Below are 24015 nucleotides of genomic sequence, written 5' to 3' on the forward strand. Positions count from 1 at the left end.
GTTTCCGACTGTAGGTAGGGAAGCCTTTCCACCCTTGCATGTACATGGGAACTCTGCCGCCCTTGCATGTACGTGGCAACCCTGCCATCCTCGAGATAAGGTGGGAGCGACTGATAACAGATGACTTTGAGTCGAGTAATCTCATTAGCTTTCCAAAGTAATGTAATAGAAAATTGGCTAATGAATGTTCAGTGGCTTTATATGGAACCTGATATTAAAAATTAAGAGTCGCTACGTCTTTGATGACCTGAAAGTCCTGGATTCGATCCCTGGGTAGAATATTCTCTCAGCCATGGTAGTGTACAGTGTGCGATCATTAGTAAAATTTAAAAATAAAAACATTTTTCCCATGCCGGGAATCGAACCCGGGCCTCCTGGGTGAAAGCCAGGTATCCTAGCCACTAGACCACATGGGATCTGAAAGAAGAGCAGTGGAGTTGTAGGGAATATGCACATTTTTTGATGAAGGAAAACAGTATGCGTTCGTGAGAGTAAGCAGATGAAGGTTTGTTGTCTCAATGATATATTAAACGCACGTTCATCGTTACTCAGAATAATACAGGAACAAATGCAAGGGACGACATGGCATAGTGAGAGTCGTATGTGGTCTTAGGGATTCTCCTGAACACTTGAAGAAGGTGTTGAATGACTCTTCGGTTGGTGGATGTAGCTTGACTTCGACGGTCAGGACGACACCTGGTGGCTGATAGGTGTTTAGCCCAGACGACCAACCAACCTTATTCCTCTGTCATAACGACAGAGATGCCATAAGTCGAACATAACTAGGGTACTCCTGAGTCTTGCTGGCAGGTTACGATTTGTGTCATTAGACAAGAGGATGAGATCTTGAACGAGGAAGGTTATAAGGTGGACAATGAAGGTATAAGGTAGGACATGGAAGGTATAAGGGGAACAGGAAGGATATAAGGTGGAATTAGTCACGAAGGATAAAGCTCAAATGGTGAAGAAGTGAGAAGGAAAGATTAATTTGTTGTCCACGCACGCATGGCCCCGGGAGGGAAGTAAGAGTTTGGGTCATCCAGAGTTGCCAAGAGAGAGACTGAAACTGGTTCATTTTTTAGAGAAAAGAAAATGACGATTTTGTAAATCTGAATACTGTATCAAAATCATTTTCAATGTTTCACTCACTGTTTTATTGAAGCGTTTGATGTCGTCTGTCATGTTCCTCTCGTCCTGTCTTGTGGAGGATGGAATGCAAAAGATGAAGGTGAGGGGGAGGTGAGGATGCGCCATTCCATCTCTCAGGCTCTGGTTGCACATATGACCTCTCTCTCTTTAGCATCTCACGTCACATGTAGTTTCCCCCCATGCGCTCATTCCCACCATTTCTATACGACTTTTCATTCGTGCAAAACCCAATCATTTGTGTGTTGTCTTTACCTCGGAAACGTCATCAGTTCCACGACCTCAGCATTTTCCCTTCCTCCCCTACCCCTCTGGAGCATCTCTTGTTCCACCAGTGATTGTTACTTCTTCCCTTTAACCCCCGTCGATCCTTTCCTAATTCTCTTCCGTATTTTTTTTTTTCGCTCTCTCTCTCTCCTCCCTTTCTCCCTCCTCCTCCTTCTCCTCTTTCTATTTCTTTTCCCTCATGTCAGCCAGTTATTAACGTCCCGAATAGGTTTTCCACTTGTTATTGGGTTTGAGTATTCAGTGATACAGGTGGAGAGAGGTATGATGTCAGTGGTTGATCTGTTATTACGAAGACCTGCGCATTAGGGCTTCATCTACTGCGTTAGGCCTCCACCTACTGCGTTAGGCCTCCACCTTCTGCGTTAGGACTCCATATAGAGCATTGTGATTAAGCCTATGGTGTTAGGAATCCCTATACAACCTCAGGACTCCACCTATGACTTTAGGATTCTACGTAAATGGGATTGGACTCCACATACTGCATTGCGACTCTCCCTCCTACGTTAAGACTCCACCTGCCCGCTTATTTATAGGATTCCATTGCGTTAGGATTCCACCCACAATGCCTTTTCTGTGTTCGAGATGACTCGATTGAAACTGACTGAAACCCTCTTGCATAGCTAGAAAGTCTATATATCACTGTATTTTTCCCCCTCTGGTTTAACCGACTGTATGGATGGTCAATAGATCAGAATAGGTAATTTATAATTAACAATCCTTAAAATGTTAATTAAGATACGTGATTGATTGCCAAGGAGACAGTTATGAATGTAACTTGTTCTTGCATCGGTCTGAATCACTTCAGTAAGTTTTGGGTGGTTAGTGTTTAATGTCTGTACGAGGTAATGAATGACGCCTTATTTTGCAGATGATGCCGACGTTCTGAAGAGGGGAAATGAAAGTGCAGGTTACGGTGGATTACAAAAGGATTTCAGCTTTTGTTTACTAGAGTGCTAAGATGTCTCGATGATCTTGAGTGGTTTAAAGTTAATGCATAGCACTGTAACGGTGTGTGTGTGTGTGTGTGTGTGTGTTTTAACTTTCTAGATCACAATTTTATACACACACACACACACACACACACACACACACACACACACACACACACACACACACACACTTAACTCTAACGTTCGGTCATCAGCAACGGTACCTCAGATGCGACATCACTGCTCTCATTGCGCATAAAACGCTGCGGGAAAGTATCAAGTCTCCGGCTGCTCATCTCAGAGCAGGTGTGTGAGAAGTAACCTGAGTTTCACTGACGCACATATATAAAAAAAAGACTGTCCTTCGAACCGGATTCGAACCAGTGACCTATGGATGTCTGCTCTGTGTACCAACTACAGTCCACCGCTCTACCAACTGAGCTATCGAAGGAGAGATAGCAAAGGATGCCCTTGAGCCAGCTAATTTCACCGTCGAATCAGTCGAGTAACCCAGAGCCATGACAGATAAAAGAACATCTAGATGCGCCGTCAAGACACTCCTCTCTCTCCGTCCATGTTCCGTCGGATCAAGGGAGCTCGGATCATTTGGAAGCACTCGTTGCCGAGTTCAGCCGCTGGAACCAGCAACCTTAAAGCTGACGTGTACACAAGCCACGACTAGTCCAATGGTACGGTAGATGGCCAGACCAGCAGCACTAACATGATTGTTCACACTTCCTCCGGTTAAGGGTCGTCTTGTGAGCGACACTTTATATATATATATATATATATATATATATATATATATATATATATATATATATATATATATATTCTTTTCTTTCATTCCCGCATTAGCGAGGTAGCGTTAAGAACAGAGGACTGGGCCTTAGAGGGAATATCCTCACCTGGCCCCCTTCTCTGTTCCTTCTTTTGGAAAATTAAAAAAAAAAAAACGAGAGGGGAGGATTTCCAGCCACCCGCTCCCTCCCCTTTTAGTCGCCTTCTACGACACGCAGGGAATACGTGGGAAGTATTCTTTCTCCCCTATCCCCAGGGATAATATATATATATATATATATATATATATATATATATATATATATATATATATATATATATATATATATATATATATATAACATTTTCTCCTGTACCCAGTATAACATCCGGGACCGCAAAAAAGTACATGACCTTCAGAGTGTTTTGTGGATAGAATGACTACAATTTGCAAGTTGTGCTTCCCACAAACGGGAGGTTGCGTAAGTCCCGGGAGCCAGGTATGGACCTGACCTCTTGTGAACCCTCACCTCACCTCACAGAAGATTCAGTCTGTGTTATCGTCAGAGACAGACCGACTTGTCGAACTGATTTGCAGAGTATGATGCTTGTCCATTCAGAGGTGTTGAGCGATTCGTGTCGGGGTCATTGTATTGATGTGATGAAAAAAGAAGGTTGAGGATACCATTATCCGACACTAGAAAAGAAAGAAAATGTATGCATAGATAAGTGAAAACACACACACACACACACACACACACACACACACACAAAGAGAGAGAGAGAGATAGCGAGACGGGGGGAGGTGGTAAGGAGAGAGAGAGATAAGAGAGAAAGTATCTCGCAAGTGTGGAGGGAAAATAAGATCGCATATCAGGGAGGTCTTCCCTGATATGTGTTGAGGTCACCAGCGGCGTGTCGCAAGGGACTGTTCTACGACCATTGCTCTTCCTGGTCTGTGTACATGACTTGCTGGAAGAAATGGGTTTCCTCGTGAATGTGTTTGTGGATGATGCTTAGGTCTTGAGGGAAATGAATACACAACTTCCCTCACTTATCGCCAGGGCCTTGCATTTGGATGATAGTAAAGGAGACACAGCCTTTTGGCAAATAGTAGTTCATTGATAGAGAAGGAGATTTTTCAGGAAGCTGTTCACATCTCACATTGAGTCAAAAGTATCGTCTGTTTCTGAAATTTGGTCATTGGACTTCATGAAGCTCAGAATACAAGTAGAGAAGGTCCGGACCAGGTCAATAAAGGTGGTACCAGAATAAGAGAACCGAGTTCTAGGGAAAGGTTTTAGGTGCCTTAAAGTTTTTCTTATCATCTAAGAAAGAAGAGTAAAGAGTGACCTGATCATAACCTTTCGTGAGGTGTCTTGCATGCGTCCTCACCCGAAGCACTCGTATGGCCGTAGCTTCCCACAGTTTATGTGTAGGGATCAGCCACTGGAGAATTGACCGTTACGATACATCCTTCTCACTTCGATGAGCTAATCCATAGAATTGTTTTCTTCGTTTCATCTTTTCCTATAATCTTTCTGTGACCAAGAATCTGGTCTGTAAACGCTGATTAGATTTTCCTTCTTTTTTTCACTTTCTTCCTTAAACCCACAAAAGGGCATTTAAGTGGGGCATGTTTTGCCTCTTCCGTGTTAATCACCATGAAAACAGAATTGTACGAATTATTATCAGCCAATTGTTTAGTTATAGATAAAGCTCCTGGATCGGTTGGGGGTCATGCCTGTGAACACCTCGGGAAATTTGCCGCTTTTCACCTGTTCAATAGTCGTCGAATGCAAGTAAATATCAAAATTCTGTCCTTCGAACCGGATTCGAACCAGTGACCTATGGATGTCTGTCTCTTTGTACCTCCTACAGTCCACCGCTCTACCAACTGAGCTATCGAAGGAGCTGGTAAGAGAGAGTTTCATGAGTCAACCAGTATTCGTCGTCAGGTGTGTCAGAAAAAAAAAAAAAAAAGCTTCGTCACGGGTGAACCCTGGGAGCGAGGCAGGAGTCGATACCTGGTGTCAATTTGTGGTACTTGGTATCATCTTCGGGCATGACGGTCCTCCAGACGCGCTCTGGAATGCACCAGCTGGAACGAGGGAGATGAAGCTGACCTATACAACAGCCAAGATTAGTTCAGTCTCCCTGGTACATTGATGTTCCTCAGTAGCACAATATGGCTCACCTCAGCGCCTCCAAGAGGGTTCGTCTCATTGGCGAGATGAACGCTTCGTCCTTGCGCAGACACCTGTAACTCCCCAGAGAATCAGGAATCGAAAGTACTCTTGAATATACACAAGAGTCCTTCACTAGCTTTGCCTTTAGACTGGAAAGATGGGAGACGTCCTAGAAGCGAACCCCTTCCTTTTCATACCTTACGAAGGTTGTGATTCTGACCACGTCAGTCTGGGTCATCGTAAATGGACCACTCTAGTATTATGCAAAAGATGACACGTAACATCCATTCTGTGTAAAGTATTTCGGCTCTGGCCCTACAACATGAATCATATATCAATGAACGATAAGAGACACAGGATCACAAGTTATTGTCAGTCTGCTCGAACGCTGTGATCCACATTATTAGGACAGTGAATGACACTGTGAACGCCTAGGGTATTGTGAAGTCACTCAAACGTTTCGCTGGTCATGGGATTAAAGGTGGGTGAAGGTAAAGACTAAATGTCTGTCCTTCGAACCGGATTCGAACCAGTGACCTATGGATGTCTGTCATTTTGTAACCACTACAGTCCACCGCTCTACCAACTGAGCTATCGAAGGAGGTGACATGGAAAGATTGCTTGGTGATGGACGAGTCTCGCAGCCAGGTTGGTGAGACGCCTCAGCCCCGTCACAATTTAACATCACGTACATTAAACAAAATATATTTCAACGTCATTTCTATCAAGTGAACGCTTTGCTTCATCCATGACAGCCCCGCAGTGGCACTCGCTGCGATCCGAAACAACTTGTACGGAGATGAATCCGACTTGTACTACAACTCGCATTAGTTCAGTCTCCCCTGTGTGTTAGTGGCCTGGCCGACGCACTACAGATCTTACTCCATTGCCTCGAAGAAGCTTCGGGTTACCGTCTAGACTGCCGCACCCCCACTGTCCAGTTTAAAACTCGTGACCCAAAACAATCATACCTCCAAAGTAATAAATAGATCGAGTAAAGTCCAACGTTCGAACTGTCTGTTAAGCAACTTAGAATTTGTTAAGGTCCCTTTTTTAGGTTGATGCAATCCTCTTCGCGTTTCTCTTTCCCCATTACCTTGGCATCATCCGCAAACACATTCAGGTACAATACTTACGACAAAGCGGTGATCCCAGAATAGACTTCTGCGTTGTGGTCACCACCTCTGACATCCGCCTGTGTTCCCTTGCAGTAAGGTTATCAATCCCTATAGTCTTCTCTTTTGTTTACAGCAGAGCTCACTCTCTCGTGGAAATAAATCTTAAGAGGTTCATTAGGCATGACCTTTCCCTGAAACCGTGTTTTCTCCCACTGAGGTTGTTTCTCCCTTGCAGGAGGTCATTCATATGCTCTTTGATTACGTATTCCAGTATTGTATAGACCACACTCGTCAGGGAGACTGGTCTGTAGTAGAGCGCCTCCTCCCAGTTTCCTTTTTTTATGGACAGGTGTGACGTTTGACCTTGTGCCCTCCCTGAACCCTTTACCTGAGTGTGTGTGTATGTGTGTGTGTGTGTGTGTGTGTGTGTCCTAAAGTCGAGGTGCGAGCTTCAGTCCTTTCGTAATTATATCCATACTCTAGTGAGCTCCCGGTGGGAAAGATGAATACTCGTGTATGTTACATGTGCACTGCAGTGATTCTTCATCAGTATAATCTTAGTTATACGCATTCCCAGACAGATGCAAAGAGGTTTTCTTTATCGATGAGCAGTCATGACGTATTGGAAAATGGGTCGTAAAGTCCTATCATTGTTGGCTCCCTTGTATATAGTATATGGCTCCCTTAAATAGTTGAATCAACTTTGGCATTAGGACGATGAATGATAATCTGTCAAACATTCCACCACAACTGTCAGTGATTCCTCTGGGTTAAGGAATGTGCAGAACGCTTATGTGCTCAGCGGTCGCGTGATACGAAGTTAATGACAGGAAAGGTTAAATGTCTGTCCTTCGAACCGGATTCGAACCAGTGACCTATGGATGTCTGCTCTTGTAACCCGACTACAGTCCACCGCTCTACCAACTGAGCTATCGAAGGAGGTGGTAGGAATGGTTCGTAAGGCAGAAGAACACTTTCTCCTCCCGGCGGCGGGGCCTCTCTCTCTCTCTCTCTCTCTCTCTCTCTCTCTCTCTCTCTCTCTCTCTCTCTCTCTCTCTCTCTCTCTCTCTCTCTCTCTCTCTCGTTATACAGCAGGATGCATTAAGATTTTTTTCCCCCCAGTTTCACTTCCTTCTATGAAGCAAGCGACTCTCTTCACGCCTGAGGGTCTGATGTACACACTTTTAACTGCAACAGCTGAAACGGAGACGAGGCTGACCTGTTAGACAGCCAAGACTCGTTCCACTCTCCCTCTTACGCTTATGGCGAGTCCAGTCCAACAGCAGTTTCTCCAGTGCCTCCGAGAAGGTATATCTCTCTCAAGGCGAGGCTGACGCTTCTGTTGTGTCTAGATGTGGCGATTGTCAACATTCCGACGTTGAAGTTCCCTCCAAATAAACCGGCAACAGCGCGGACGCTGGTGTGCCACCTGTTGACGGAAAAGTGCGGGAGGAGACCTCAGTGATGACGTGACCCCCTCCCCTCACCTTGCTTGACCTCACCAGGTCGTAGTCATGAACAGAGTCAGTCCAGGTCATCACGGTCGGACTTATGTTATGATACACATCAGGTGGTGGCATTGGCGCGTACTGGGTACATCCTTGATTAGTTTTAATCCCTCTTAACCTTTTAAAAGGTTAATGGAAATCAACGTATATGGTTCCCTTAATGTACATTCTAACTGGGAGGCAATTATCATTTAGTATCCGATTTCATTGAAAATAAAAGGATCAACAGCTGTAAGTATTACACACACACACACACACACACATATATATATATATATATATATATATATATATATATATATATATATATATATATGAATACGTACATACATATAAAGATATATATTCCACGGGAAAAAGTGAATTGGAGCGATGTGGTATACTAGGGGCGACGTGCTGTCAGTGGACTGAACCTGAGCATTTGAAGTAGCCGGAAGAAACCACGTAAGGTCTCTAGGGCATCATATCGCAGACAACTGCGAATATTTTATATCTGGAGTAGTCTTAAAGATATTTCAAGGGAGGTTTTAGATATCAAAAAGTCTCGCTTGCTCATAGGTCATGGTGACTTGAGCGGAGTAAAGACTAAAAGTCTGTCCTTCGAACCGGATTCGAACCAGTGACCTATGGATGTCTGCTTTATGTACCGACTACAGTCCACCGCTCTACCAACTGAGCTATCGAAGGAGCTGACAGTGAAAGTTCCTAAGGCAGGGCAGACTCGCCGCCAGGTCAGTGAGACAACCCAGCCTCGTCACAGCTGAACATAAGGATGAAGCATAAAGACAATACTGTATCAGTAGTACTTCTATCCAGTAGGTAATTATCTTCGCTCCGTTCCACACACGTTGTGGACTGGATCACTTACATCAGGAAAGTCTGTACGGACGTATACAACCACCAAAATTAGTTCAGTCTCCCCTGTACGGTAGTGGCCACGCCAGCACGACCAGTTTTCTCACCAGTGCCTCCAAGAAGGTTCGTGTTTTAAGTGAATCTAACGTTGCTTTCCTTCGTCTGGCATATCTGACCCCGAACAATACAACATCGAAAGCTCCGGTAAATACACTGACATCCGGACGGCAGCTGTGCATCCTTCTTACACGAAAGTGTGGGAGTCCGCCACACGTTCGTGACTCTAGGTTGAGCACAAGACAATTCAGGAGGAATTGTTTACTGCCTTGAGTATGAAAGTTGCATCTAGAGCACGAGGGATCTTGTTGAATAGTTGCATGTGACGTTGGAGACATGGCTGGTTTCCATAACACAAACGGAAAAGCGAAACTCGTACATGCCTGGGGAGCGTAGTTCCAGATGGGTATATTCGTGGTAGACGTGAGTTCAAGAATGGGTTGGCAATAGAGGGTTAGTTTCACGCATGTTGGGTCATTCTGGTGTGTAGTTTTTCATTGTCTTACTTGTAGGGGAAGGAAGGATTTGTTAAGTATGGGTTACAGAAATATGAAGCAGGGATAAACATTTCATTTTTTATAGTAGCTTGGATATATATATATATATATATATATATATATATATATATATATATATATATATATATATATATATATATATATATATATATATATATTATGCGCCTGTGTGTGTGTCTCCCACGTTCTTCAATCCTACATGCAAAATGGCTGGATGAATTATTTTTTAGAAATGATTGTATTTAATGTGAACAAACACATACTGGAAAAAAATTATCAGTTCGACATCTGTTACATTATACGCATTCACAAGCAACTTCAAATGCTGAGCAGTCATAAAGATATCTCGTTTTAAAAATCAGAAAGGCTCATTTGCTCATTGGTTATGGAAATTTGAACAGAATAAAGACAAAAGTTTGTCCTTCGAACCGGATTCGAACCAGTGACCTATGGATGTCTGCTTTTTGTACCCGACTACAGTCCACCGCTCTACCAACTGAGCTATCGAAGGAGCTGACAGTGAAAGTTCGTAAGGCAGGGCAGACTCGCCGCCAGGCCTGTGAGACAACCCAGCCTCGTCACAGCTAAACATAAGGATGCAACAGAAAGACAGACAGTAAATTATTAGAATCACTTTCTTCTGTCGAGTAATTAGCGTCGTTCCGTTCCACACACGTTGTGGAGAGGTTCAGTTATAACAGAAAAGTCTGCACTGACATAATCAAGAACCGAAATTAGTTCAGTCTCCCCATTACGGTAGTGGCCACGCCAGCACAACCAGTTTTCTCACCAGTGCCTCCAATAAGGTTTGTGTTACTAGTGTAACTAAAGTTGGTTTGCCTCGTCTGACACATCTGGCCTCGATATCAGAATGGCAGTGATGCCTCCTGTTTTACACAGAAGTCTTAGAGTCTTCCTCACTTTCGTGTCTTTCAGTATTTAGCATAGGACAATTCAGGAGGAAGTCTTCATTGCCTTCAATACAGAAGTCGGCATCTTGGGTATGAGGAATCGTAGTGAATGGATGCATGTGATGTTGGAGACGTGGCTGGCTTTCATAACGCTCACGAAAAAGTGAAACTCGTAAATACTTGGGGAGTGTAGCTTCAGATGGCTTATACCTGTTAGACTTGGTATTAAGAATGGGTTGGAAGGATGTTTGTGGGTTGGAAGGATGTTTGTTTCATGCATGCTGGGTCATTTCGGAGTGTATATGATTTTTTTATTTATTGTTTTTGATTAGGAGGAAGGATTTGTTGAGTAGAAGTTGCAGAAGTTTGAAGCAGAGATCAACTTTTGATTTTTAATTAAATTGGTTGCACGTGCAGTGAACGCTAAAAATATTGACTACCTACCCATATTTCCATATTATTTTGTCGTCTTTCCTATATACTTGATGACCATCTGCAGACATTTAGACATAGAAAATGCACGGTTCCTGAAGTATTTTAGTTCCATGTTTTAGTTCCATAGGGTTTTCATCTTTCGAAACACGCGAGACATGTCATAGGTGTTTGTGGAAGCAGCCACCGGATCTTGCATTCTGAGTGCCCGGTACGTCTAGAAATCTCACATTTGCCGACATTTTCTTGCTTCCTGGCGAGAATTCGTCGAAAGGTCAGAGCCAACCACCTTGAAGCACAGGTAGAAGACATACAGCGCCCAGAAGCCAAATTCCAAGAATGATATGGCTACCTAGAAGAATAGAGGAAGACCATTCTCTGAAGATATCCTGAGGCACACTGAGGCGGGTTGCTGGTGCTCTTACCGTTAGAAACACTAGTTTCAACGGACAGATGTACGATGATTTAACTCTGACAGCGTCATTGTTATCGTTAGAAACACTAGTTTCAGCAGACTGATGTACGATGATTTTACCCTGAGAGCGTCATATGCTTGCCTCCACAATAAACCGTACCCGTATATCGCCTTCCAGATATATGGGTGCTGGACAAGGCTTTCTGCAGACACTGTGTATGTGGTTGTGATTGTGTAATACACATCTCCAGTATTACATGTAGTATAGTCAAATGAGTTATTACTGAGAAATATCCTTACCCATATTAGACTTTAGTGAAGAGAGAAGATTGCATATAATTTACACAAACACAAATTGGATGAAAATGTTTTACCAGATTACAATTGGTTGAATTATGCATACTTTCAAACACCTGGAAAAGTTTTTGTACCCTTAGCAGTTTTAAAGATATTTCAAATGAGGTTAAGACTAGTAAAATGGCTCACTTGCTCGTTGGTCATGGTACTTAGAGCAGAGTAAAGATTAAATGTCTGTCCTTCGAACCGGATTCGAACCAGTGACCTATGGATGTCTGTTTTATGTACCGACTACAGTCCACCGCTCTACCAACTGAGCTATCGAAGGAACTGACAGTGAAAGTTCCTAAGGCAGGGCAGACTCACCGCCAGGTCTGTGAGACAACCCAACCTCGTCACAGCTGAACATAAGGATGCAGCATAAAGACGATACACCATCAGTCTCAGTTGCTTCTGTCAAGTGAGTAACGTTTTTCGCTCCGTTCTACACACGTTGTGGATTGGATCATTTACAATAGGAAAGTCTGTCCTGACATATACAACAACCAGAATTAGTTCAGTCTCCCCAGTACGGTAGTGGCCACGCCAGCACAATAGGTGGCTCTCGAGTACTTCCAAGAAGGTTCGTGTCAGTAGTGAGACTATCGTTGCTCGCTTGCCCCGTCTAATGTATGTGACCCTGAGCAGTATAACCGGAGGTTCCTCTTGATATACCGAAATCAGAGTAGCAGCCATGCATCCTTTTTACAGATTAGTGTTAGCGTCTTCCGCACGTTCGTGTGTCTCTTAGGATTGAGCACAGGACAATTCCTGAGGTGATACGATGTTCATTGCATTCAGAACAGAAGTTGCATCTTGTGTATGAGGAATCTTGGTGAAGAGGTGTATGCGATGTTGTAGACATTGTTTGGTTAAATAACGCAAACGAAAAAGCGAAACTCGTACATGCCTGGGGAGTGTAGTTTCAGATGGCTTCTACTTGGTGGACTAAGTGTTAAGAATGAGTTAGAAGGATATTTCTTTCACGCATGTTAGGTCACTTGGTGTGTCGTCTTTTTTTTTTTTTTTTGTCTCTTTTAAGAATTTGTTGAGTATAGGTTGCAGAAGTATGAGGTAGAGATAAACATATCATTTTTGATTAAAGTGGTTTGCATGTGCAGTCCCCGCTAAAAGAATCTTGACCGCTTGCCCATACATTTTCAAAGGCGAAGCCACATTTACAAATTACTTCTTTGTCGCCTTTCGTGTATCCTTGATGACCATCTGCAGACATTTAGGAATAGAATATGTAGGTTCCTGGTGCACATATCGTTGGTTCCTGGTGCACATATCGTTAGGAACACTCGTTTGAGCGACCACATGTACGATAATTTCACTCTTGAGCGCCATATGCTTACACCCACAATAAATCTTACCCGTATGTCGCTCTGAAAATATATGGATGACGGGCGAGGCTTTCTGCGGACACTGTATATGCTGTTGAGTTTGTGTAATACACATTATCTTCAGTTTTACATGTAATATGGTTAGATGTGTTATTGCTTAGAAGTATCCTTACCCATATTTTCGTGAAGAGAGAAGATTTGCATATAATGTACACAAACACAAATTGTATAAAGATGTTCTGATAGTTTACTATTGGTTAGATTATACATACTTTCAAACTCCTGGAAAGGTTTTTGTACCCTTAGCAGTTTTAAAGATATTTCATGTGAGGTTAAGACTAGTAAACCGACTCACTTGCTCATTGGTCATGGTACTTAGAGCAGAGTAAATATTAAATGTCTGTCCTTCGAACCGGATTCGAACCAGTGACCTATGGATGTCTGCTTTTTGTACCGACTACAGTCCACCGCTCTACCAACTGAGCTATCGAAGGAGCTGACAGTGAAAGTTCCTAGGGCAGTGCACACTCGCCACCAGATTTGTGAGACAACCCAGCCTCGTCACAGCTGAACATAAGGGTGCAGCATAGAGTACATTATCCATATCACTTTCGTCAACCAAGTGAGTGACGATATTCGCTCCGTTCCACACTCAGTGTGGGCTGGATTAGTTCAGTCTCCCTAGTACAGTTGTGGCCATGCCACCACAACAGGTGTCACGTTTGTGCATGGAATAGGCAAGGTTCCTGATATATTCTAGGTCTGTGTTTTCGTTCTATAAGTTCTTGACCTCCTGAATGAGTCGAAACATAGATGAAATGATGCTGAAAACAGCTACCTATTCTTGCATTCTGAGTGCAGAATATGCTTAGAAATCTCACGTGTAACAACATTTTCTGGCTTCCTTGCAAGAAATCGGGCTTTGTCCAAACATCCTGAAGCACAGGTGAAAGGAATACAACGGCCAGAAAGAAATTCCCTAAATGAATTGGTGGTTTGCCAAACATCGTTCTCTGAAGATAGCCAGAGGCACACAGAGGCGGGATGGTGCTCACACCGTCAGAAACATTAGTCTGAGCGGACCAAATGTACGATGATTTCACCATAAGAGCGTCGTATCTTGTACCCACAATAAACATTCGCCTTGTATGGTCTTTGAAAATATATGGTTGTCGGACAAGGCTTTCGATAGACACTATATATCTGTAGTTCAATTTTACGTGCAATATAGTTGGATGAGTTATTGTGGACGAAAACACACTGAAAAGTTTTTTAGCAGTTTATTATTCATTAAATCATACACAAACACTTGTAAATGTTTCCGTACCCAGAGCATTCTTAAAAATATTTCAAATATTCAGACGATTAAAAAAGCTCTCTCACTCAATGGTCATGATATTGAGAGCAGTGTAAATATTAAATGTCTGTCCTTCGAACCGGATTCGAACCAGTGACCTATGGATGTCTGCTTTTTGTACCGACTACAGTCCACCGCTCTACCAACTGAGCTATCGAAGGAGCTGACAGTGAAAGTTCCTAAGGCAGTGAAGCGTCGCGGCCAGGTCTGTGAGACAACCCAGCCTCGTCACAGCTGAACATAAGGATGCAGCATAAAGAGAGGACATTATCAGTATTACTTTCATCAGTCAAGTGAGTGACGATCTTCGCTCTATTCCACACTCAGTGTGGGCTGGATTAGTTGTAAAAGAAAAGTCTGTACGGACATATACAGCAACCAAAATTAGTTAAGTCTCCCTCGTACGGTAGTGGCCACGCCATCACAACAGGTGTCACGTTTGTGCATGGAATATGCAAAGTTCCTGAGGTATTCTAGGTTCATGTTTTTAGTTCCATATGGTCTTATCTCCTGAATGAGGCAAGACGTAGATGAAATGTTGCAGAAAGCAGCCACCTGATCTTGCATTCGGAGTGCCCACTGCGCATAGAAATCTCATGTGTAACCACATTCTCTTCTTTCCTTGCAAGTACTCGGGCTTTCTACTCCCATACTAAAGCACAGATGGAAGACACACAACGCCCAGAATCAAATTCCCAGACTGAATTAGTGGTCTGGAAAACCTAGTTCTCTGAAGATAGCCAGAGGCACACAGAGGCGGGTTGCTGGTTCTCACTCCGTCAGAAACACTAGTCATAGCGACCAATTGTACGCTGGCTTCATCCTGAGGCGTCTTATGCCTATACCCACGGTGGACCTTGGCTCTGTATCGTCTTTGGAAATATATTGGTGTCGGAAAAAGTTATTAGCAGACACCATATGTGCAGTTGGGTTTGTGTGGTGCACATGTAACTCAGTTTACATGCAATATAGTTGGATGAGTTATCGTTTACACATATCCTTACCTTTGGTAGACTTTAGTCAAAAGGGAAGATTGCATATAATATGGACAAAAATATTGGACTATTCTTTGTTATCAGTTTATTATGAGTTAAATGATATACAAGCGCCTGTAAATGTGTTTGTACCCGGAACATTCTTAAATACATTTCAAATATTCAGACGATTGAAAAGGCTCACTTGCTCATTGGTCATGGTATTTAGAGTGGAGTAAAGATTAAAATATCTGTCCTTCGAACCGGATTCGAACCAGTGACCTATGGATGTCTGCTTTTTGTACCTACTACAGTCCACCGCTCTACCAACTGAGCTATCGAAGGAGCTGACAGTGAAAGTTCCTAAAGCAGGGCAGATTCGCCACCGGGCCTGTGAGACAACCCAGCCTCGTCACAGCTGAACTTAAGGATGCAGCATAAAGACAATACATCATCTGTATCATTTACTTCCGTCAAGTGGGTAGCGTTTTTTCGCTTCGTTCTACACACGTTGTGGACTGGATCAGTTACAACAGGAAAGCCTGTCCTGACATATACAACAACCAAAATTAGTTCAGTCTCCCTAGTACGGTAGTGGCTACGCCAGTACAACAGGTGTGGCTCTCCAGTGCCTCCAAGAAGGTCCGTGTCTTTAGTGAGACTATTGCTACTCCCTTGCCCTGTCTCACATATCTGACTCCGAACAATACAACTTCGAAAGCTCCTGTAAATAAACCGATATTGGTATGACGAGGATGCATACGTCTTACACGAAAGTATGAGAGGAGTCAGCCGTACTTTCGTGTCTGATTTGAGCATAGGACGGTGCAAGAGGAGCTGTTAACTGCCTTCAGTATAAACGTTGCATCCAGGGTAGGAAGGATCTTGGTGAGTAGTTGCATGTAATGCTGGAGACATGATAAGTTTTCATAACGCAAACGAAAAAGCGGATCTCGTACGTGCCTGGGGAGTGTAATTTCAGATGGGTATATTCCTGCTAGACGTGAGATTAAGAATGGGTTGGCTGTGTGTGTGTGTGTGTATGTGTGTGTGTGTGTGTGTGTGTGTGTGTGTGTGTGTGTGTGTGTGTGTGTGTGTGTGTGTGTGTTCCACGCGTTCGTCTGTACTACATACAAAATATCTGAATGATTTTTTTTTTTGCAATGAAGGTATCCCTGGTTGACTTCAGTCGATAAGAAGATTGCGTATAATGTGGACAAAGAGATAATGGAAGTGAAAAAAAAAAATACAATTCGATATCAGTTTCATTGTATACAGTCGCAAACAACTACAAAAAATGCTTGTCTACCCCGGGCTTTCATAAATATATTTCCCTCAGAAAATCAAAAAGGCTCACTTGCTCATCAGTCATTGAAATCTTAGCGGAGTAAAGACTAAAGATATTCCTTCGAACCGGATTCGAACCAGTGACCTATGGATGTCTGCTTTATGTACCGACTACAGTCCACCGCTCTACCAACTGAGCTATCGAAGGAGCAGACAGTGAAAGTCCTAAGGCAGTGCAGACTCGCCGCCAGGCATGTGAGACAACCCAACCTCGTCACAGCTGAACGTAATGGTGCAGCGTAAAGACAGTAGATGATCAGTGTCAGTTTCTTCTGTTAAGTGAGTAACGATGGTCTCTCCGTTCCACACACGTTGTGGAGTGGATCACTTACAACAGGAAAGTCTGTACGGACATATACAACAACCAAAATGAGTTCTGTCTCCCTAGTACTGTGGTAGTGGCCACGCCAGCACAACAGGTGTGGCTCTCCAGTGCCTCCCGAGAAGGTTCGTCTCGTTAACGAGATTGACGTTGCTCCCCCTGCACCGTCTAACATATCTGATCCCGAACAATATAGGCTCGAATGTTCGTGTAAATATACCGACATCAGTACGACAGCGGGGCATCCTTACAGGCAAGTGCGAGAGCCCGCCGCACTTGCCTGTCTTTCTGGAATGAACACAGCACAGTTCAGGAGGAAGTGTCCACTGCTTTCACAGCGGAAGTTGCATCTTGGGTTTGAGGGATTATTATGTTTGGGTGCATTTGAAATTGTAGACTTTTTTTTTTTTTTATGCAGACGAAAAAGCGAAACTCGTACATTCCTATGGAGTGTCGTTTCAGATGTGTTTATTCTTAGTGTACGTGGGTTTAAGAATGGGCTGAAAGGGTGTTGGTGTCATGCATGTTGGTTTATTTTGGTGTCTGCCTTCACATACATTTTCAAAGGCGATATCATACTTACATATTATTTCGTTGTCGTCTTTTCTTTCATTCCTTTGACCTTGATTACCATCTGTAGACGTAATGGAAATGGCAAGGCTCCTGAAGTATTGTAAGTCGATATTTTGGCTCCATAGGGTCTTGATTTCCTTAATTGAACGAGACTCTGATGAAGTGTTGCAGCCAGGAGCCTCCTGATTAGCGCGTTCGGAGCACTGTACACCAAGAAATATCACGTTTACCCACATTTTCTTGCTTCTAGGCGAGACTTTCGGCTTTCTCCCACAACCGCCATGAAGCATAGGTGGAAGAAATGCAGCACCTACAAGCCAAATTGCCAAAATGAAGTGGCGGCTGGAAGAGTAAAGAAGATATTTCGTTCCTTAAAGATAGCCTGAGGCACACTGAGGCGGGTTACTGATGCTGATATCGTTAGAAATACTAGTCTTGCGAACTAGCTGTACGATGGTTTCACCCTGAGACTCAAATGATAAACCTTATCCGTGTATCGACTTGGAAAATATATAAGGGGCGGAAAAGGCTATTTGCAGACGCTATATATGCAGTTGGGTTTGTGTGATACACATGTAATTCAGTTTTGCATGCAATATGGTTGGATGAGTTATTGTTTACAAATATCCTTACCCTTGGAAGACTTCAGCCAAGAGGGAAGATTCCATATAATATGGACGAAAGAATATTGGAAGATAAGATTTCGGTTTACCATTAGCTAAATCATATAAGAAGATAAAACCTGTAAATGTTTTCGTATCCGGAGCATTCGTAAGAGATATTTCAAATGAGGTTCAAACGATTATAAAGGTTCACTTACTCATTGATCGTGGTACTTAGAGCAGAGTAAAGATTAAATGTGTCCTTCGAACCGGATTCGAACCAGTGACCTATGGATGTCTGCTTTATGTACCTACTACAGTCCACCGCTCTACCAACTGAGCTATCGAAGGAGCTGACAGTGAAAGTTCCTAAGGCAGGGCAAACTCGCCTCCAGGTCTGAGACCACCCAGCCTCGTCACAGCTGAACATAAGGATGCAGCGTAAAGACAGACCGTACATTATCGGTATCACTCTCTTCTCTCAAGGGTGCAACAATCTTTTCTTAGTTCCACACGTCTGTGCGTGGAATTAGCAAGGTTCTTGAAGTATTTTAGGTCCATGTTTCGTCTGTGAAGGGTCTTTATCCCCTTAAATGAGGCGAGACTCTGATGAGATGTTGCAGGAAGCAGTCACCTGACACTGCTGCATTCTGAGCAACCAAACGCGGAAAAGTCTCACGTGTTACCTCATGTTTTTGCATCCAGGCGAGAATTCCAGCTTTCTTATCCTTAAAAAGTTTAGAGTCAACATCCTGAAACACACGTGGAAAAATTACAGCGCCTTTAAGCAAAATTCCCAAAATGTATTGGCAGCCTGGAAGAGCGAAAAAAAAAAAGAGCATCATTTCCTCAAGATAGCCTGAGGCACACTGAGGCGAATTGCTGGTGCTCACACTGTTAGAAACACTAAGATAGCCTGAGGCACACTGAGGCGAATTGCTGGTGCTCACACTGCTAGAAACACTAGTCTGAGCGACCAGATCTACGATCATTTCCCCCTGAGAGCGTCATATGCTTGTACCTATAATAAACCTTATTTGAGTATCGCCTTTGAAAAAAAATGGGGACGAACAAGGCTTTTCGCAAACAATTTATATGCGGTTGTGTGTGTGTGTTGTGTGTTTTATTCATTTGTTCTTCAGTTTTATATGCATTGTGGTTGTATGAGTTAATTCTTAGAAATATCCTAACCCTTGGTAGACTTTAGTTAAGGGGAAAGATTGCATATAATGTGGACAAAAACGTTTTGGAAATTTGTTTATCACTTTATTGTTAGTTAGATCATACAGATTTACAGTACCCTGAGCATTCTTAAAGGTATTTCAAATGATGTTCAAACTATTATAAAGGCTCACTTGCTCTTTGATCATGGTACTTAGAGCAGAGTAAAGATTAAATGTCTGTCCTTCGAACCGGATTCGAACCAGTGACCTATGGATGTCTGCTTTATGTACCGACTACAGTCCACCGCTCTACCAACTGAGCTATCGAAGGAGCTGACAGTGAAAGTCCCTAAGGCAGGGCAGACTCGCCGCCAGGCCTGTGAGACAACTCAGCCTCGTCACAGCTGAACATAAGGATGCAGCATAAAACAATACAGTGTCAGTAGTACCTTCCTGCTCTCAAGTGAGTTACGATCGTCGCTCCATGCTATGGACTGAATCAGTTACAACAGGAAAACTTGTACTGGCATATATAACAACCCAAATTAGTTAATTCTCCCTAGTACGGTAGTGGCCACGCCAGCACAGTAGGTGTCTCTCCAATGCCTATTATTTCCGCGTCTAATAAATGTGACCTCGAACAATATAACCTCGAAAGTTCGTGTAGATATACCGACATGAGAACGGAAGTGATGCATCCTTCTTACACAGAAGTGTTGAAGTCTTCCGCACATTCGTGTCTAAGGATTAAGCACAGGACAATTCAGTTTTCCCTGCCTTCAGTACGAAAGTTGCATCTTTGACATGAAGGATCTTGGTAATTAGTTGCATGTGATGTTGGTAACATAGTTGGTTTTCCTAACGCAGACGAAGAAAGTGAAACACGTATATGCCTAGGGAGTATTGGTTCAAATAGTGTATATTCCTATTCGGCGTGCGATTAAAATTGGTTGGAAGGGTCATTTTGGTGTGTGTGTGTGTGTGTGTGTCTTACTATTGTGTTTTTAGAAGGAAGGATTTGTTAAATATAGGTTGAAGAAGTGAGAAACAGAGATAATCGTTTGAATTTTCCTTAAAGGGGTTTAAGTGTGTAACGTACAGTGGGGAAAAACTTTTCCGCCTTCCCAGATATTTTCAAAGGCGATTTCACACTTGCATATTTCTTCGTCGTCTTTCCTTTGGCTTTGATTACTGTCTGAAGACGTCTAGGCATGGACTTGGCAGGGGGGTTCCTTAAGTAGTCTAGGGCCATGTTTTGGTTCCATGGGGTCTTCATCTCCCGAATGAAACGGGACTCTGATAAAATGTTGCAGTAAGCAGCAGCCGTGATAGTGCGTTCTGAGCACTGTGCTCTTAGAAATATCACATTTACCCAATTTTCTTGCCTCCAGGCGAGAATATCGGCTTTCTCCTTCATCCGGCATGAAGCACAGGTGGAAGAAATACAGCGCCTACAAGCTACACTGCCAAAATTAAGTGGCGCTGGAAGAGTAAAGAATGAAGTTCATCCCCTGAAGATAGCCTGAGGCACACTGAGGCGGATTGTTGCCTTGCTGGTGCTCACACCGTTAGTGCAGTATGGTAGGATGAGTTATTGTTTGCAGATATCCTCCTTACTCTTGGTAGACTTTAGCCAAGAGAGAAGATTGCATCTTGTGTGGACAAAAGCATACTAGGAAAACTGTTTATCACTTTACTTTTAGTTAAGTCATACACAAAAACCTGTAAATGTTTTTGTACCTGGAATATTCTTAAAGATATTTCAAGTACTCCGACGATTAAAAAGGCTCACTTCCTCACTGGTCGTGGTACTTAGAGCAGAGCAAAGATTAAATGTCTGTCCTTCGAACCGGATTCGAACCAGTGACCTATGGATGTCTGCTTTATGTACCGACTACAGTCCACCGCTCTACCAACTGAGCTATCGAAGGAGCTGACAGTGAAAGTTCCTAAGGCAGGGCAGACTCACCGCCAGACCTGTAAGACAACCTAACCTCGTCACAGCTGAACATAAGGATGCGGCATTGGACAATACATTATCAGTATACAGTATCACTGATTTCTTTCAAGTGAGTAACGATCTTCTCTTCGTTCCACACGTCTGTGCGTGGAATTGGCAAGGTTCCTGAAGTATCCAAGGTTCCATGTTTTACCCCTGTAGGGTCTTCAACCCCTTGAATGAAGCGAGACTCTGATGAGCCACTGCAGCAAGCAGCCACCTGACCCTGCATTCTGAGTACCTTGTATGCCCATAATGATCCCATGTTGCCACATTTTATTGCATCCAAGCGAAAATTCTATCTGGCTTATCCTTAGAAAGGTTAGAGTCAGCATCCTGAAACGCAGGTGGAAGAATTACAGCGCCTATAAGCGAAATTCCCAAAATGAAGTGGCAGCCTGGAAGAGCGGAAAAAAAAATGTCATTTTCTCATGATAGCCTGAGGCACACTGAGGCGGATTGCTGGTGTTCAAACTGTTAGAAACGCTAGTCTGAGCGACCAGATCTACGATCATTTCACCCTGAGAGCGTCATATGCTTGTACCCATGATAAACGTTATTCGTGTATAACCTTTGAAAATATATGGGGGCGGACAAGGCTTTTCGCAAACAATTTATATGCGGGTGTGTGTGTGTGTGTGTGTGTGTGTGTGTGTGTGTGTGTGTGAGTGTATTTTATTCATTTGTTGTTCAGCTTTATATGTATTGTGGTTGTATGAGTTATTTTTTTTTTTAGAAATATCCTTACCCGTAGTAGACTTTAGTTAAGGGGAAAGATTGCATATAATGTGGACAAAAAAGTGTTGGAAATTTGTTTATTACTTCACTGTTAGTTAAATCATACAGATTCACAGTACCCTGAGCATTCTTTAAAGGTATTTCAAGTGAGGTTCAAACTATTATAAAGGCTCACTTGCTCGTTGGTTATGGTACTTATAGCAGAGTAAAGATTAAATGTCTGTCCTTCGAACCGGATTCGAACCAGTGACCTATGGATGTCTGCTTTATGTACCGACTACAGTCCACCGCTCTACCAACTGAGCTATCGAAGGAGCTGACAGTGAAAGTCCCTAAGGCAGTGCAGACTCGCCGCCAGGCATGTGAGACAACCCAGCCTCGTCACAGTTGAACGTAATGGAAAGAGAGTTGTAAGAATAGAAAAGACCACAGAAGAAAAATGTATTCAACATATTCTCTGTTCAAAGGAGGGGGGGGATGGGTTATTATAACGGTCAATCCTCGTGTAGTTGGTCTCAATACAGCATCTATGGGAAGCAGCAGCCAGGCCTGCACCTTAGGGTCGCAAATGTTAAAATGCTTGTGATATGAACGTCCTTGGAGGCATCGGAGAGGCACAGATGTACTGCTCTGACCGTAACTGTGTAGTTTTATAGGTCACCTCCATCAACCCCCGTTCCACCTGTTTCAGTTTTTAGCATGTGAGAAGAATCCGCCAATGCGTGAAGATAGCCATTCACTTGATGGAAAGAAGTGAAAGTGAAAAATTATTCTTTTCAAGTTGCAGCCCAATGTTTAGTTGTGACTGGGTTGATTTCTCTGGTCAGCCCTGTCTTGGAAGCCTTTCACCATCAGTTCCTTCGATAGCTCAGTTGGTAGAGCGGTGGACTGTAGTTGGTTAGAAAAACAGACATCCATAGGTCACTGGTTCGAATCCGGTTCGAAGGACAAACCTTTAGTATTAGATACTTTTATCCTCCGAACCAAGCGAGCGTCTGTGTATTTCGCAAGTCAAAAGATTCACTGACGACTGTACAGTAGTATTTGTTACGTAAATAGTTACTGTTCTGATGCTGATGGATGTTATATTGTTTGTTAGGTAACACTGAGTTATGATTTTTAAAACCAGATATCTAATATCTTATAATTGTCCATCAGAAAAAAAAAAGGAAAAGGGATATTGGCGAATATTTGGAATTTAAAACACCACTTGTTCACCTTGTGGATCTTTACTGACGAAGTGGAACCAATAATACTGCTTCGCCATTTGGGGTGCCTCTAGCTGTGCTGAACGTGTAGCGGAGGTTATCCCTGCTGCTGCGGAGCGCTGCGTCACTTCCATTAGATCTGTACCCCCAGTAATGTTTTCATTCCTCTCGCTCTGATGCCTGTCAAAACAGTGACGGAGTGTATCAAGCCATGCAACCTCTACCGCCTCCTAAATATCACGCCACCTCCATTTCTGAGGTTCGCAGAGCTAAGCATACCTTCGTAAAAGGAAAGTATACTAATTTGAACTTTTGTCTCTTGAGATGAATCTCTCTTTTGATTAACCAAAAGCATCTTCAACAACTGTTACTCAACTTTTCCTCCTCTTTTTCTTCTTCGGTACGTTATTCTCCTCTAACTCAAAACTGGATGATTCCGTATCTTGTCCTCCTTCCCTTGTGAGCCTTTGTCTATATTTTCCTTCCTGAGAGCCTTCCAAATCCTCTCTCTACAAGTGATCATGGCGTATAAAACAGATGACGTTGATCCTCGTGTCGTAAGGGAGTGAGCCTCCGACCTAACTCCGATACTAACTAGCATGTTTCGTCGAAGTCTCAATGCCCAAACTTTCCGTTCTTCCTGTATGCAGGCATTAAGTGCAACCCAGGAAACTACTCCAGTCCTCCCAGTATCGCCCCATTACTCTCACTTCTTTCTCCAAAGGTTTTGAAACTCTCCTGAACTCCCACTTTCTTAAACACTTAGAATTCCTTTCCCTTCTGTCACTTCTCTCGTGATTTGCCAGTGTGTGTCCTTGCTCCGAAGGCTTGGACCCATAGCGAGCAACGAGTAGTTGCTTTCCATAAACTCTCTGTGGAAACCAATCACACTAGGGTTGAATGT

The 24015-nt window shown here is 43.2% G+C and overlaps 17 non-coding genes across 17 annotated transcripts; 1 reads left to right on the plus strand and 16 right to left on the minus strand.

Moving 5' to 3' along the window:
• Positions 1-344: 344 nt before the first annotated feature.
• Positions 345-416, minus strand: TRNAE-UUC (transfer RNA glutamic acid (anticodon UUC)). Its single transcript has one exon. It is a non-coding gene; the product is annotated as a tRNA-Glu (tRNA).
• Positions 417-2723: 2307 nt separating this feature from the next.
• TRNAY-GUA (transfer RNA tyrosine (anticodon GUA)) lies at positions 2724-2814 on the minus strand. The gene is given in 2 exon segments: positions 2724-2759; positions 2778-2814. It is a non-coding gene; the product is annotated as a tRNA-Tyr (tRNA).
• Positions 2815-4963: 2149 nt separating this feature from the next.
• On the minus strand, positions 4964-5055 carry TRNAY-GUA (transfer RNA tyrosine (anticodon GUA)). Its single transcript is given in 2 exon segments — positions 4964-4999; positions 5019-5055. It is a non-coding gene; the product is annotated as a tRNA-Tyr (tRNA).
• Positions 5056-5841: 786 nt separating this feature from the next.
• TRNAY-GUA (transfer RNA tyrosine (anticodon GUA)) lies at positions 5842-5933 on the minus strand. Its single transcript is given in 2 exon segments — positions 5842-5877; positions 5897-5933. It is a non-coding gene; the product is annotated as a tRNA-Tyr (tRNA).
• A 1364-nt stretch (positions 5934-7297) lies between these two features.
• On the minus strand, positions 7298-7389 carry TRNAY-GUA (transfer RNA tyrosine (anticodon GUA)). Its single transcript is given in 2 exon segments — positions 7298-7333; positions 7353-7389. It is a non-coding gene; the product is annotated as a tRNA-Tyr (tRNA).
• Positions 7390-8554: 1165 nt separating this feature from the next.
• Positions 8555-8645, minus strand: TRNAY-GUA (transfer RNA tyrosine (anticodon GUA)). Its single transcript is given in 2 exon segments — positions 8555-8590; positions 8609-8645. It is a non-coding gene; the product is annotated as a tRNA-Tyr (tRNA).
• A 1162-nt stretch (positions 8646-9807) lies between these two features.
• Positions 9808-9899, minus strand: TRNAY-GUA (transfer RNA tyrosine (anticodon GUA)). The gene is given in 2 exon segments: positions 9808-9843; positions 9863-9899. It is a non-coding gene; the product is annotated as a tRNA-Tyr (tRNA).
• Positions 9900-11680: 1781 nt separating this feature from the next.
• Positions 11681-11771, minus strand: TRNAY-GUA (transfer RNA tyrosine (anticodon GUA)). Its single transcript is given in 2 exon segments — positions 11681-11716; positions 11735-11771. It is a non-coding gene; the product is annotated as a tRNA-Tyr (tRNA).
• A 1460-nt stretch (positions 11772-13231) lies between these two features.
• Positions 13232-13322, minus strand: TRNAY-GUA (transfer RNA tyrosine (anticodon GUA)). Its single transcript is given in 2 exon segments — positions 13232-13267; positions 13286-13322. It is a non-coding gene; the product is annotated as a tRNA-Tyr (tRNA).
• A 933-nt stretch (positions 13323-14255) lies between these two features.
• TRNAY-GUA (transfer RNA tyrosine (anticodon GUA)) lies at positions 14256-14346 on the minus strand. Its single transcript is given in 2 exon segments — positions 14256-14291; positions 14310-14346. It is a non-coding gene; the product is annotated as a tRNA-Tyr (tRNA).
• Positions 14347-15413: 1067 nt separating this feature from the next.
• Positions 15414-15504, minus strand: TRNAY-GUA (transfer RNA tyrosine (anticodon GUA)). Its single transcript is given in 2 exon segments — positions 15414-15449; positions 15468-15504. It is a non-coding gene; the product is annotated as a tRNA-Tyr (tRNA).
• Positions 15505-16563: 1059 nt separating this feature from the next.
• Positions 16564-16654, minus strand: TRNAY-GUA (transfer RNA tyrosine (anticodon GUA)). The gene is given in 2 exon segments: positions 16564-16599; positions 16618-16654. It is a non-coding gene; the product is annotated as a tRNA-Tyr (tRNA).
• A 1609-nt stretch (positions 16655-18263) lies between these two features.
• TRNAY-GUA (transfer RNA tyrosine (anticodon GUA)) lies at positions 18264-18354 on the minus strand. The gene is given in 2 exon segments: positions 18264-18299; positions 18318-18354. It is a non-coding gene; the product is annotated as a tRNA-Tyr (tRNA).
• Positions 18355-19406: 1052 nt separating this feature from the next.
• Positions 19407-19497, minus strand: TRNAY-GUA (transfer RNA tyrosine (anticodon GUA)). Its single transcript is given in 2 exon segments — positions 19407-19442; positions 19461-19497. It is a non-coding gene; the product is annotated as a tRNA-Tyr (tRNA).
• Positions 19498-21006: 1509 nt separating this feature from the next.
• Positions 21007-21097, minus strand: TRNAY-GUA (transfer RNA tyrosine (anticodon GUA)). Its single transcript is given in 2 exon segments — positions 21007-21042; positions 21061-21097. It is a non-coding gene; the product is annotated as a tRNA-Tyr (tRNA).
• Positions 21098-22126: 1029 nt separating this feature from the next.
• Positions 22127-22217, minus strand: TRNAY-GUA (transfer RNA tyrosine (anticodon GUA)). The gene is given in 2 exon segments: positions 22127-22162; positions 22181-22217. It is a non-coding gene; the product is annotated as a tRNA-Tyr (tRNA).
• A 543-nt stretch (positions 22218-22760) lies between these two features.
• Positions 22761-22851, plus strand: TRNAY-GUA (transfer RNA tyrosine (anticodon GUA)). The gene is given in 2 exon segments: positions 22761-22797; positions 22816-22851. It is a non-coding gene; the product is annotated as a tRNA-Tyr (tRNA).
• Positions 22852-24015: the final 1164 nt, after the last annotated feature.

This window comes from Panulirus ornatus, chromosome 12, assembly GCF_036320965.1.
Source record: "Panulirus ornatus isolate Po-2019 chromosome 12, ASM3632096v1, whole genome shotgun sequence".
In the NCBI taxonomy this organism is placed as follows: domain Eukaryota; kingdom Metazoa; phylum Arthropoda; class Malacostraca; order Decapoda; family Palinuridae; genus Panulirus; species Panulirus ornatus.